This window comes from Periophthalmus magnuspinnatus, chromosome 17, assembly GCF_009829125.3.
Source record: "Periophthalmus magnuspinnatus isolate fPerMag1 chromosome 17, fPerMag1.2.pri, whole genome shotgun sequence".
NCBI classification, from domain to species: Eukaryota; Metazoa; Chordata; class Actinopteri; order Gobiiformes; family Gobiidae; genus Periophthalmus; species Periophthalmus magnuspinnatus.
In genome coordinates, this window is record NC_047142.1 from 15,000,773 (window position 1) to 15,014,810 (window position 14,038).

At 38.9% G+C, this 14,038-nt stretch overlaps 1 protein-coding gene across 1 annotated transcript in view; it reads left to right on the top strand.

Moving 5' to 3' along the window:
* st6galnac3 (ST6 (alpha-N-acetyl-neuraminyl-2,3-beta-galactosyl-1,3)-N-acetylgalactosaminide alpha-2,6-sialyltransferase 3) overlaps window positions 1-14,038 on the top strand; it is a 136,742-nt gene that overhangs the window by 2,558 nt on the left and 120,146 nt on the right. The gene's annotated exons all lie outside the window — the stretch shown is intronic.

The following is a 14,038-nucleotide window of genomic DNA, read 5'->3' on the forward strand; positions in this document are numbered from 1 at the left end:
TGTGGATGTGTATACAATCAGATACTCTAATATACAAACTAGATACTCATTTGAAGTATAGAAATTGCCAAAAATCACATAGACAGGACACAATTTGAGCTTTCCTGAACAGTGTTAGTATGTCTTTGAGCTTTATAAGATCGAATATAAGACCTCATGGTAACATAAGGAAGTACAATTATTTTGTGTTGAAAATTACATTGTCTTTACTTAATGCTGTTTTTATCTTCAATCTAGTATTGAGTCAATTCCTTAGTATCAAAATAAAGGTTTGAAATGTTAGTATTGTGACAACACTAACAGATATATACACTAAAAGGGTCAAAATGAGACCACTGTATGCTGTCTGGATCTGATTATAATGTTTTTATCAGCTGCAAACCAGGAAGTAAGGCTGATGCGTCGTTAGTGTGTGAGTTGTTCACCTCTGAAAAATTCTGAAAACGTCAATAATGCTAGGTATGTGTTAATGTGAGGTTATGTTTGAACTGCTTTTCTTAAAGTGCAAATGACATTCATGTTTTTCTCATTCTGACTTGGTTTGGTCGAATAGTAACTGTGGCAAATATTTATCATAGTTTTACATCAAGTGGCAATATGTGGGAGAAAAAATTGTGAAGAAAAGTACAAAAAACACTGAAAATTACATCAAAATGCTGAGACAATTTATGCTCAAGGGAGTTATTTTTGTCACAGAGAAACATTGATATAACAAAATTAAGATGTTGTCATTTACTTTTATTTATCTAATCATAACTATTGCATAACTTAACTGGAATTATCTACATATCCATGTCAAACCAGGAAGTAAAATTATAAGTTTCATCAGAAAAACCTACACAACTTGTTTTTTTAGGAAAATCTTACACTAAAAATATACAAGGAAAATATACACTACTAGTCAAAAGTTTGGCCACAGCCTCTCATTCAGTGTTTTTTATGAGTTTATGTTTACTACTGTCTACATTTTATAAACAAAAGGAAGACAACAAATATATCATGCAAGATATATGGAATTATGTAGTAAAGAAAAAAGTTCAATAACTCAACTAAATATATTTTTATAGTTTATATTCAAATTCCACTCTTTGCTTTGTTGACAGAGCTGCAAACCCTTGGCCTCTCAAACAAACTTCATGATGAAGTCCCTGAAATGGTTTTCACTTCACAGTTGTGCCTTGTCAGAGTCAAGGAATGCCAAAAGGGCAAATCAAGGTCCAAAGCAAAGGGTGATTAATATAATAATAAAAAACATAAACTTTTCAACAACTTTTTACTTATTTTGAGCTTATTTTCGTTTACTACATTCCACATGTGTTAATTTGTAGTTTTAATGCCTTCAGTGATAATCTACAATGTAAATAATCATGGAAATAAAGAAGAAACAGATGAAAAAGAGTGTCCAAACTATTGGGTGGTAGTGTAATTGTGTTATTTTCTAGACCAATTCAAATACCCTTCTTCACATCTGTTATACTGTAGTGGCACTGATCTCATTCATTTCATGTGGGACACTGTGTTACCCTCTAGAGACAATGTAAATGCGTCAGTTCTGTGGAGAGAAGGCTTTTGTCAGAGCATATTTGAATTGCCATCAGCTCATCCATGAATAACTCCTGTGAACACAAACTGTTAGGGGGATCAGGGTCATGTTTCCTTTTGTCAGAGTGGGGGCAGTGCTTCTCAGTCTGCGACAAGTTCAGACTAGTGTTGCCCCGATACTAAAAGGAAGTCCGATACTAAGGAATAGATTCGATACTCAATACAGATTCTGATACAGCGGTGATATAAAAGTATTTAGGCAATAGAATGTGATTTTCAACATTACATCATAGTACTTTCTTTTATATTACCATGTGGCCTTATATCTGTGTCCATGTCAGAGATTACACTAGACTTTTCTTTGCTTGTCATGTTGGCCGTTAGACTTTGGAAATCCTGGCCATTCATTACTGGCCATTCAACTGTAAATAAAAGAAAAATGAAAATGATGTGCTGGCATTTATCAATAATATCCATGTGCTCTGATAGAGTAAAACAAACCATCACGTTTTATTTGCCAAATGTTGAGCATCATGAGTTATTAGTGCTGCAGCACAGGAACTATTTGTTTTGCCTGCAGTGTTAATCATCATAATTTCTGCTTATGTGTGTCAGCTATTTAAATAAAAAAACAAACAGGACAACTTCACTGAGATTAAAAATCTCTTTTCCAAGAGTGTCCTGGCCAATATTATTTATTCATGTTTGAACTTGGTGCGTGAAGGAGACAGCTATTTACACAAAATGTAAGTGCTTTATTGAGTAGCATTGTGTTGATTGCTTTACCTCGGAGCCCAGTTTTGACTCTCAGAGCGGCTCAGACTATAGGGAAACCTCCCCTAAACATCCATACACGGACAGTCTCCTGTCCCTTGGGTCCGGAGGCTGTGTTACAATTACAGGGGACTGACACTCCTCAGCCTCCCAAGTCTATTCCAGGGACCCTGTCCCTCATGGTGTCCTCTGGAGGGTGCTCTGGGAGTACGGGATCCAGGGCCCTTTGCCAAGGGCAGTCCCAGTACACATTGGAGTCTGTCAGGGCTGCACTTTGTTACCGGTTCTGTTCATTATATTTATGGACAGAATTTCTAGGCACAGCCAGGGGCCGGAGGAAGTCCGATTCGGGAACCACAGGATCTGATCTCTGCTGTTTGCAGGTGATGTTGTCCTGATGGCTTCATCAAGCCAGGACCTGCAGCAGGCACTGGGGCGGTTTGCAGCCAAGTGTGAAGCGGAAGCAGCTCCTCCAAATCTGAGGCCATGGTTCATGACCAGAAAAAGGTGGCGCTCTCTCTGGGTGGGTGGAGAGGCCTTGCCTCAAGTGGAGGAGTTCAAGTATCTCCAGGTCTTGTTCATGAGTGAGGGAAGGATGGAGCGTGAGATTGAAAGGCGGATTGACTGCAGTGATGGGGTCGCTGTATCAGACTGTTTTGTTAAAGCAGGAGCCAAGTTGAAAGGCAAAGCTCTTGACTTCTGGTCAGTCTACATTCCTACTCTCATCTATGGTCATGAGCTTTGGCTAATGACCAAAAGGACAAGTTCATGGATACAAGTGGTCGAAATAAGTTTCCTCCGCAGGGTGACTGGGCGGACCCTTAGAGGTAAGGTGAGGAGTTCAGTCACATAGCTGGAGCTTGGAGTAGAGCCGCTGCTCCACCATGTCGAGAGGAGCCAGCTGAAGTGGCTTGGGCATCTGTTCAGGATCCCTCCTGAACGTCTATGTCCTCCAGAGGAGCTGGAGGAATTGTCTGGGGTGGGGGAAGTCTGTGAATCCCTGCTTAGAATGCTTAGAATATATCTTCTTTCTAACGTAGGTTCCATAGTGGTCCATGTGTATACTAGTCTATGTGGCCTTGTACTTGTTCTGATTCAGCTCAAGCTCATTCAAAGATATTCAAGAAAGGTTCATATCTGTCCTTTGAATGTGACTTTTTTAGTATAAATACCTGCTCAAATACTCAAATGAGATTTTTGATACTTTTGACAACCCTAATACTGACTAAATATGAATGATTACCAAAACATATGAATAAAACCTGACACAACTCCAGATATGCTTTTGAGAGATAAAATCATGATGACATGGTTCAGTACTGACAGCACAGCAGAATAAAATGGAACCATTCTTTTTCAGACTTTTGGATTTTTTTTTTTTTGAGTTTAAAGATGTTGGGAAAAGCCACAGGGAGCAGAGCACATGTCCCAGATTGGAGTATTTGAGGATTGACACTTGATCATCCCGCGTGGTGGTGTCTCCATAGAAACGCGCCCTGGTTGAGTTTAGGAAAGAGGCAGAGAGATTGTTGCATAAGTCTGTTAAATTGACATTGTTACCCATCACACTCCCCCCTGCGCACTCCTGGGGTTTTCTGTTCTTTTTGGGGCGAAAGTTGAAGGATTTTCTGAAATCCTTGTTCTCTTTCTCAGTTTGAGTCAAAGCAGAAGGAGACGCTTTTGAGGAAGTTTGAGAATTGCTGCAGGGAACGCAGACTTGTCCTGGAAAGTTTCAATTGTCCCAAATTTGACTTTCTTCTCTTGATTTTCTTTATTTAGCAGTGGCAGTAGTAGTTGTCATTCTACCTGTTCTAGGTTTTGTCTGGATGCCTTTTCTTTGGAGCCAGCTAATAGTAGTAGTAGTAGTAGTATTAGTATTAGTAGTAGTTGGAATTATTTTGTGCACACATTGGGTATCAAAAATCAGATTGATAGGAAAACTAGCATTGAAACTAGATACTCATTTGAGCAGATATCATTACTAAAAAAGTACCATTTACAAGATAGAAATGAACCTTTCCTGAACAGCTTTAGAATGATAATGAGCTGTATCAGAACAAGTACAAGACACACAGACTAGTATAGACCCATGGACCACTGTGGAGCTCACCTAGACGACTGAGGGATTACACAGATATAACTCCACGTAATCCCCAAGTAATATAAAAGAAAGTACTATGATTTAATGGTATAGTATTTTTTGGTATTTATATGTAAAAAGTAAGACGGGGCGATTTTGCCTTTCAATTTGATTTTTGATTGGATTTTTCATAAAAATGTTCTGCAAACTACAGAAATATGTCAGAAAGATATATAATTGTTTAAATTAAAGTTGTAGTGCAAGTAAATAGTAAGCTCCTTTTAAGTAAAAGCAGCTAAAGAATGTGATGTTACTTCAGTGTTGTATTGAGAAGTGATGATATTTAACTCACTGACGATTGAGGGAAATCAATCTCCATTTTATCAGTGAGATAAAACTAACTATAACAGTCGTTATGGCTTTCTTTACCTTAAATCTTTACTTGAATTGTTATGGACCTTTTTAACCTAACCTTCGTAGTACCATCTGTTGTTATGCACAGGTGTATCTCTTGTGTGTGCGTCTGGCGGCCTCCAGTCACTTTGACTAGACTAAACAGGTATGATTAATTGATGGTATAAATACACTGTATGTATTTTCATTTGTCAGCTGAGGGCGAGATGACACTATTAGGGACAACAGCTCTTTGACGATTGTGCACAATTTATTCAGTAAACCAGACTTTTTGATTCAAGACAACTTCTCTGTTATTTAATATTTTAAAGATTTTTACTATTAGAAATTCCTCAGCACAGTGTTGGTTACAGTAAAGTCGTAGCTGATGTGGGGAATTTTGACTTCACTAATTTCAAAGTTGGTCCTGTGCTAAACTCCTCTGCTTTTCTCTGAGAGTTACAAACAAACACAACGAGCACATCACTTCTAAGGGTGCTCTCACACTAACCCAGTTGAACTGTGCCCAAGCAGGGTTAGCTCCTAAACAAAGTACTTTTGTCCGGTGCAAGTGGAACTTGGCCTGGTTGGGACTTGGCCTGCAAAGCATGGCACGGTTGTTCATGAACGTGCACACACGTGATTTATGTTTACGAGCCCTGTCTTGTGTGTGGAAAGGATAGAGGATAAGAGGAAAAAATGAATGAACTCTGCTCCAAAACTCAGGGAATCCGTGCTCACCTTCAGTAAGGACTGTGGGCAGATAGAAGTTTTGAAGCCTCTTCTCTTGTTGCCCTCACTGCTCCACACTGTTGTTCAATCCATAAAATCACAGAGGAGTGTATCACAGTAAGACTCATATCTGCCTCACTGTTTAAAAGATATTTTAGGCATGTGGACTTTTTTTCTGCTAAAGCGTTAGTACTTCTGCGTGACATGCAAACAAACATGTGATGACGTCGCTGGGCTATGGCTCGGTGCAGTTGTGCAGGTGTGAGAGTGGGCCATGTATGGTGTGGTCCATAGAACACTGTATTTCCAATGCAAGAAAGTGGGAGAAATAAAATTTAATTTCTTTCTTCCAAACAAATGGTTTTGAACTTAAAATTCACTTAATAAAGTGAATTGATTTTTTGACCAAACCCAGTAAAAAGGCAGATTAAACTCATGTTTCACAAGTTTTATCTATCTATATGAACACATTGTTTCCTAGTCCTGTCTGTATGAATAGTTGTAGCTTGAACCTGAGCAGGTGTAGTCTTGTGAGTGCAGTTTCGGTCAAATACATTTTTTGCCATGTTGAGTTATCGAGTGGGAGGACATGTCTTTAGTTGAAAGAGAATTTGTTTAGTCGACTACAGGCCTAGTAATTAAATAAAGTGCTTGTCCAGTCAGATTTAATGCCATTCTTCCCATTAAGGTCTGTTGTGTTTTCGATGTTTTATCATATTACTGTATCTTGTATCTGTCAGCTCACACAGTTACGTTGTTTTATTGTAAGATTCTCATTGTCCTAATGCATTCCCCTGCCTGTGGATCGAACCTCTTTCTTAAGATTAGATTGTGCTTTACCATGTTCTTGAATGAACAGTTGTTCACTTGAAATAATTAGACACCTGTTTATGTGAATGTATATTTTAAATGGACAAACGCTTTAGCAGAGAGTCACTGAGTAATTGGGTATTACTGACTCTTTTAGCTAGGTTATAATGCTGTTTCCTCATCACAAACAGACCTGGAGCTGTGTCTTGTTTCATTCACACATGTTTAACGCACAAACCTGCATATTTAGGCTTTGTGATGTCACGTGGTAATACAGGAAGTGCTCCACTGTGTTTTTAAACTCCATACACCTTCACTAGGATCATTTGGATAATTTCATTCCTGGAATTGCCAATCTGTCCTGACCAAAAGGTAAAAAGTAGCTGTTAACTTGAAAACTGCCACTATATGACATCACAAGGTGGAACAGAGCATTTTGGGCTTTGGAGATGCAGACAAAGTACTAATAAAAGGTTACTCAAACATGTGAAGGAAATAAATGGCAGGTATGTTTATAAGGCGGTACCAGCATTATAACATGCCTTGAAACTCCCAAGAAAACTTACTAGAAAAGTTGCACAGTGCAGCTTTAAATTTGAACTCAAGCTAAGAAAATGTCATACAATACCTCAAATGACCGACCCCAAGTGCAGTGTCACAGTGTAATTGGTGCGCAGTCAGCAGGATTAGATGAGACGCTGCGAAGGGCAAACTCGGGGTCATAACCTCCATTATTAAGCCCTTCTCCAGTCCACAGGGGGCAGTCAAACGTTTTACAGTAACATCCTCCCTCAGGAAACCTCTGGTACAGTTTTCCCCTATAGGAACTAGTCTGTGGTCAATACCGCTGTGAGGTTTTAATTAAGAGAGCAAATGGCAGAAGGGCTGTTGTGTGAAATTTTAGACTTGAGTTAATTTCACAGCAGCAACCGCACTGTGAGTTGTGATTATTTTCCTGGTTTTAATTAAACGCATTGGGTTTATAATTACAGGAGGTATGTTTGTTTTATTGTATTAGCCTGAACAATGCAGTCTTTGTGCTCAAAAACAATGAGAAGATGTTGGCATTGTAGCTCCTAGGTTTGATTTATGAAATGTATAGGGACTGTGTGTATCTAATTATAAAGTGTTTTGAAGCATTTTGTCTGATAAACAGGAAGTGCATTGTTAGCATGAAAGTTGTTGTTAGTATTAATGTCACTGCAAAACTCGAAATATCTTCAAAAAAATTTTGATATACCATTATATTAATATTTACTATAATATTTTTTAATCCATAGCTGCCTGTAGAGTGTGTGCTGTGCCTGCGATCAGCCTCACAGTGGCGCTGTGCAGCTGAAAACCAAACCCACAGGTCTATACACTTCAGATGTTTGACATGTGACACAGTGACTCCTGTTCTCTTGTCAACAGTCAGCATGGATTAGTATTAGTGTTTGCACAATGTCTGAGGAAAGCTTTAGTGTGGACCTATTCTGCCAAATCGACTTTTTTTTAGAGCTTTTAACCTTCTCCCCTTCTCATTTACTCTCTCAAAGTTGTATTTAGAGAGTCCAAATTAAAACATAATGATTCAAGGGTGTCTTGTATGTACGTAGCAGAGACAAGGACAATATATCTTCTTTAAAATCAAAGCACTCTATTTGTCTGCTTTGCGTCCCACCTCTTTTCAACAGAATTGAACTGGGGCCATACTAAACTTGATTACAGTTAGCCTCATTAGCGCTATCTTAGCGTTTTTAGTTATTTTAGAGGTTTTTTCTTCTGTCATTATTACCATTTTTATTTCTATTGGTTCTTCATAATAAAGCCAACCTAAGTAACATTTTTACTTCATTAAAAGTCTTTGTAAGTTCCTGTGTTGGTTAAACATGTATTTTTGGAGTGTTTGAAGAGTATGTTGCTTCTCTCTGTCTCAGTGTGGAAAACCAGTCTTGCAATATGGCCATCACGACCCGACGAGTTCTCTTGAGAAAACCTGGCTCTTTTTTAAATAATTGGCAGCATTTTGTATTTTTATGTGATTATATTGTCTTATTTCAATAAAAAAGAAGAGGAAAAAAACAAACAAAACCGTTTTGGGTCTGTTCCCTGATAGTGTATTCTCATAATGGAGCTGCAGGGGGAGCACTATTGCTGAAAGTTACTTCTGCTTTAAGAAATATGTCTATGTATATTGTGCTTTTTAAGATATTGCCAAGTGTAATCAGTTCATATAATATTTATATGATTACATAAAATAGTCCTTTCGTTCATACCTGGTGTTTGATTTACTGTGCAGCCTTAGTCCTTCAGGTGATTCTTCTTTTTTTGTTCCTTCTTTGTATGACCTTTGCCTTGCCCTTGGTATAAATTTGGGGTTTGGCCACTGCCTCTTCCCTTTGTAAATCTAGTATTGGGAAGAGGCCAGTCATCTATTGTAATCTCATGGTTTAAGTGTCCTTTTGTTAATATTTTGCCTTTATTGACATGTGTAATTGCATTGGACTTGTATTTAAGTTCATATCAAGTGCAGGGAGACTCTGTCTCTTGTCTTCTCCCTGTAGTTTAGGCTGGGCCGATAAATAGGGAAACAACAGCTTGATAAAATTTTCTATTATTGAGAACCAGAGTAAACGAAAAGTGCCTCCACAAGTTCCTGTTTTAATGCCCCACAAGCTTCACAAACAGCACAACTCAGGTGTCCACCGCTCACAATGGCCCTTAGGATCGACATTTCCATTGTTTACCAGGGCACTTATTTAAAGAACAAATATTTCCATGTGTTCCAGCTGCAGATCGGCAGCCACTCCTCTCTCCCTCTGCCCCAGGGCAACCGTGTGAGTGTGTGTGTATGTGCATGTGTCTGTGTGTGTGGGTATAATTGGCTGTGAGCCTGACCTCTCCGCTCACGTTCAGGTCTGTGGGATTAAGACTCTCACCGGGATTAGACTGGATTAGGACCAGACTCTTCAGATGGACTCTCGCGCTGCAGGACTCAGAGCCTGGAGTCTAGACCACGGACTGTGCGATCGGACTTTGGGATCTAAACAAGGACCTGGTTGAGATTCTGGACTTGGGCTCTTGGGATATAGACTCTGGATTCTGACGACTGAACTGTAGAATCTTTAGCACTTTTAACTGTTACTGCGAGATATTTCATCTTTATCACTTATCTATCACTTATACTTTTAATGGTCATAACTAGCAAATTTAACTACGATTTAAGCAACATTATTTTCTCTCCAAAAGAACAAAATATCCTGTCTTAAACTGTATAAAACCTACTAACTCTGTAGTTCAGAGCTCTACAAAATACATGAGATTCTTGTCTTGATATATCAGTCCATGTGTTTAAATGGGATCTTTGTACAGAATCTCACTATTAAAACATAAATTGCAAATCTGATGGGAATTCTTGTCAGGAAAAGTAGCACATTTTCCAAAATTATGCAGCCCGTTTCTTTCCCTATAGCACTCTCTCTGGTAGGACTGGACTAATTGGACTAAAGACTTTGGACTTGAATCTAAACTTGAACTCCTATGCCGAACCTTAACGCTTTCTTTGAGCCGATACCAATATGCAATATATGTGCTAATAATTACGATACGATAACATAATGATTTATTTTTCTGGAATATAAAAAAAGCAGGTTGATGTCAATAATGTTTTAATATTGATCCATTAACTGATATCTTGGGAAGTCTACAATATAATTACCAATTAAACGATTCCCAAGTTTAATCAGCATTTATATAAATACATTGTTTCCTAGTACTTTTTTTTTGCATAAATAGTTGTTTTTGCATGAACTCGTGTGCAGGTGTAGTCTTGTGAGGGCAGTTTGGGTCAGATACATAGAGTTACGAAATAGAGGTGCTCTGATCAGGATTTTTGAGAGGCCGATACTGATCACATGGACTTTGATATAGTGATACAAACTATTATATTATTTAAAAAAATGTATAGGCTTCTGATTATATGAAATCTGACAAAAATCTCAGTTATAGCATGCATAGTTGGCAATTTAAGACAATAATGTGCCTCTAGCTACACATCATTCACTTATGTGGATGATTGGCCAATTTTGCTGATCACCTATCACGTTATTTTTGCTCGTTTTTGCACGTTGATTTTGGCTAATTGATTGGAGCACCTCTAATACGTAATAGTTTTCTCTTTTAAGTAAAAAAAATCAATCAGCAGGTCAGAGCCTAGTCTCTATCCTGGACTTGACTCTGGACTTGAACCCTACACTCTCGGCTATAGACTTGATCTTCTCTCTGGATTAGGACCTGGTTTGGACCTGGATCTGGCCCAGTCTCTCTGATGGCTGAGTTGGTGCCCTTTGACCCCCTGAATGACCTGCGGATTTACCAGTTCAAACATGTGTCTGAGGATGAGGTGCTGCTGCTGCGATAGTTTATGGAGCTGAGCCACGCTGGGACTACTCTCCACTGTGTATGTATGGATTAGATTAAAATGTGAGCGGTATTTTTCTTTTGCATGATCTCCATGACGATATGCAGACAATATGTTAAAACAAACTTGTAAATGTCTTGGTAAAATAGACTTTTTGGAGCTATCTACCATGTTATTACGTTGTTACCTCATCAAAAACATGCCTGAAGAGGTTTTACCTGTCATCCCTGCATGTTTGAGTAATCTAGCAATATATCCCAGGCCCTATTTGAACCCTCCTTATGGTCAGCTTTACGATTCTGTGCAACCTCAGCCCACAAGCCTACATCACCCACTCTCCCACGCGTCAATTTTCCATAAGTATATACAAAAGCAGGATACAACACAGTACACTACAACTTCACAAACCTGATGCAATTGTGATGATTGTGAAATTTATTAAACATGTTATACCTTATTTTTTGTGAATATAGCATTTTCAAACACTAAAAGGTAACATGGTGATCGAAGTAGGTGGTTTTCAGATTCTACAGTGTGAAGATGCTAAATGCACGAATGTTGAACTTAATCTTTTCTATTGACCTTATTCCGCCCCGCCCACTTTTTCTGTAAACCGCGCTTTCTTTGTGGTAGTTCACTTCTGGTTAAGTGGGGATCCCGTTCCTTTCAATGAAGAATTTTGGAAAAGTTTCGCTGCTAAAATATTGCATTAAGTAGGTTGATTAGTGTAAAATGGTCAATGATCGTGTGCAACAACAAGTCAACACTGCACCGATTCTCTGTGAAGCTTCAAAACGGCTCTGTATGGCCTATTGAATGTTGCGATGTCATCTAAAACCCACCTAAATGTTATGTGTTAGCAATTAATAGCATATAGAAGTGTAAAGCCTGGACTTTAAATGCAATGTTGTTCAAGAAAGTACAATTTATTTCCGCTCATCTCTCAGATTCATGGTTGGTGCCTTGGTGGAGGTCTGTTCTTTATGCATCTTTTTTTGTATCTATATTTGCACAACTTATTTTTGTATTCATCAAGCCAGTTAGTTGTTTAAAAGTTTCTCAAAAAAATTCTTCTTTAAGTTGTATATACCCTGGTAGTTTTCCAGTGTTTTTGAGCACTGTTCTTCCTTATTTCTGAGCAGCTGGATGGAAGCGTATAGGATCTGACCTTGTCTTGGTGAAATTGAATTTAGTGAGCATCTCAGAACTCCTCCTGGAGCAGAGCTGATGTGCGCTTGGGGCCGTACTTTACATAAATTAATCCTCCTGCACCATAATCACCGCACAGAGACCTCTATAGGCAGAGCTCGAGGTGAGGAGGAGAGCAGGGTGTCAATGGATTCTGCAGATACGCTGAAAGAGCACTGTCAAAAGGAGCGTGTACAACTCAGAGGATTTGAATTGAGAATCTTAAAGGCGCTGTACCTGATTTTTACTGTCTTAAAACGTGACAAACAGAACTTGTTCATTTTAGATGGTTAGCAGTGATCCAAAGTTATTCCTCATTTACCTTACACTCGTCCTACTTATTCACCACGATGAGTTTGTAAGCGCTTGTCATAACTTTCAGAGGCCAGAGTGGAGCTTTGCTGTCACAGGATAATGACACCCTCCTAAAATAATGGTCTAAGTCATTTTTTGCAAGACACATTTGGCGCTATATAGGCAAGGCAAGATTATTTGTACAGCACAATTCTTACACAGAAGAAAGACATTAAAATCACAATACAACAAGTCATAACATAAATAATCATCATAAATAAACATTAAAAGATGTCATATGCACAGTCATATGCACAGCTAAACAGATTCTGGATTTAAATATTGTCAGAGTAGAGGCCTGTCTCGTGTTAAATATTTTTCAAGATATGGCCCTTGGTGAAGAGTTTGGGAACCCCTGCTTTATAAGATCTCAAAATCTGAAAACCGCTAAACACTTTTACTTTTCACTCTTTAAATACACTTTTAAATAGGTGCTTTAATACTTTTACTTGACTATTTTTTGGATTTTTACTTTTTCTTCAGAATTCACCAGTATCCTTCATAACAGTGATAACAGTTATACGATAACATGTAAGTCAGGATTGGACTGTAAAACAATAAAACATGAATAACTATCCAGCTCTTTCTCTTTCTTCTGGAGCTTGTCCTTGACGTTTTGCAGCTCCAACTCCATTTTTGCAGTAAAGTTTTTGGCATTGCAAAGCTTCTGTTTCAGCCGCATGTTCTCCCGTCCTGCGCTGATGTACAGGTTTCTCAGCTGTTTATGGGCACTGATGTGGGAAACCATCTCCTTCTCTTTCTCTTGGAGCAAAGCAGTGACGTTTTGCAACTCTAAGTGTCACGTTTGTTTTTGCTGTGACATTTTTGATCTTGTGAAGCTCCTGTTTCCCCCCCACAAGCTCCTGCATTGTCTTGAGGTGCAGGCATCTGCTCTCACGATGTACCTTAGTCAGATGTTGCAGTGTCATGTTCTTTGTCTTTCTTTTGGAGGGCATCAGTGAGGTTTTGGATCTCCATATTTTTCTCTTGGTCAATCCCCTCCTGAGTCTTGAGCCTGTGGTCCAGTGATTGGTTCATTTGGACCTGATTTGTGAGCTCAGCCCTCGTTCGCTCCACCTCTTGACGGTGCCCTGACCAAAGTGCTCTCATCCAGGGGTACCTCGTCCAGGGGTACCTGGGCCGGACCTCTTTCCTCTGGGTTTGAGGAGTCCTGGATGGTAGGAGACTCCAGTTGGGTCTCTACTGGCTCTTTATCGTCCCCTGTTGGTGTGGGACAGAGCAGAGCCTCCAGGCTGAAGTCCTCGTCATAGAGGTGGGTGTCGTCCTCAGACGTGTACAAGTACCAAGGCTTCATGGTGAAAGTGGTGGAGTGATCGTTTTCTGCGTGTGTTTCCATCGGTGCCAAATCTGTGAGTTACTTTAGAACAAAACATCTATTATAACATGACTTAAAGCTCACAAGAGTGGGTTTTACATAAAATTGGACCTTTAAAGTAAACACAACACAGTGCAATATAAGATGAATGGGATCATTAGATTATTTAAAACATTGTGAGAACAGGATGTCTGATATATGTGTTATCCTGTTTCATATGAATGCCTTTACTGGAGTTAGGCTGGTAACTTCTTGCAGTCGCTTCATCATTCTCTTGTAGCATTTCTGTAAATTTGCTTCAGTTTTTGACCTTGGTTAAGATTTGAAGGTGTTACTTTTGGTGGTAGCGTTAAGCATTTATAGTTCCCGTACATGTGCCAAGGAGGCCACATTTATATAGCTAAATAAGTGTGAGAGACCAAGGTGC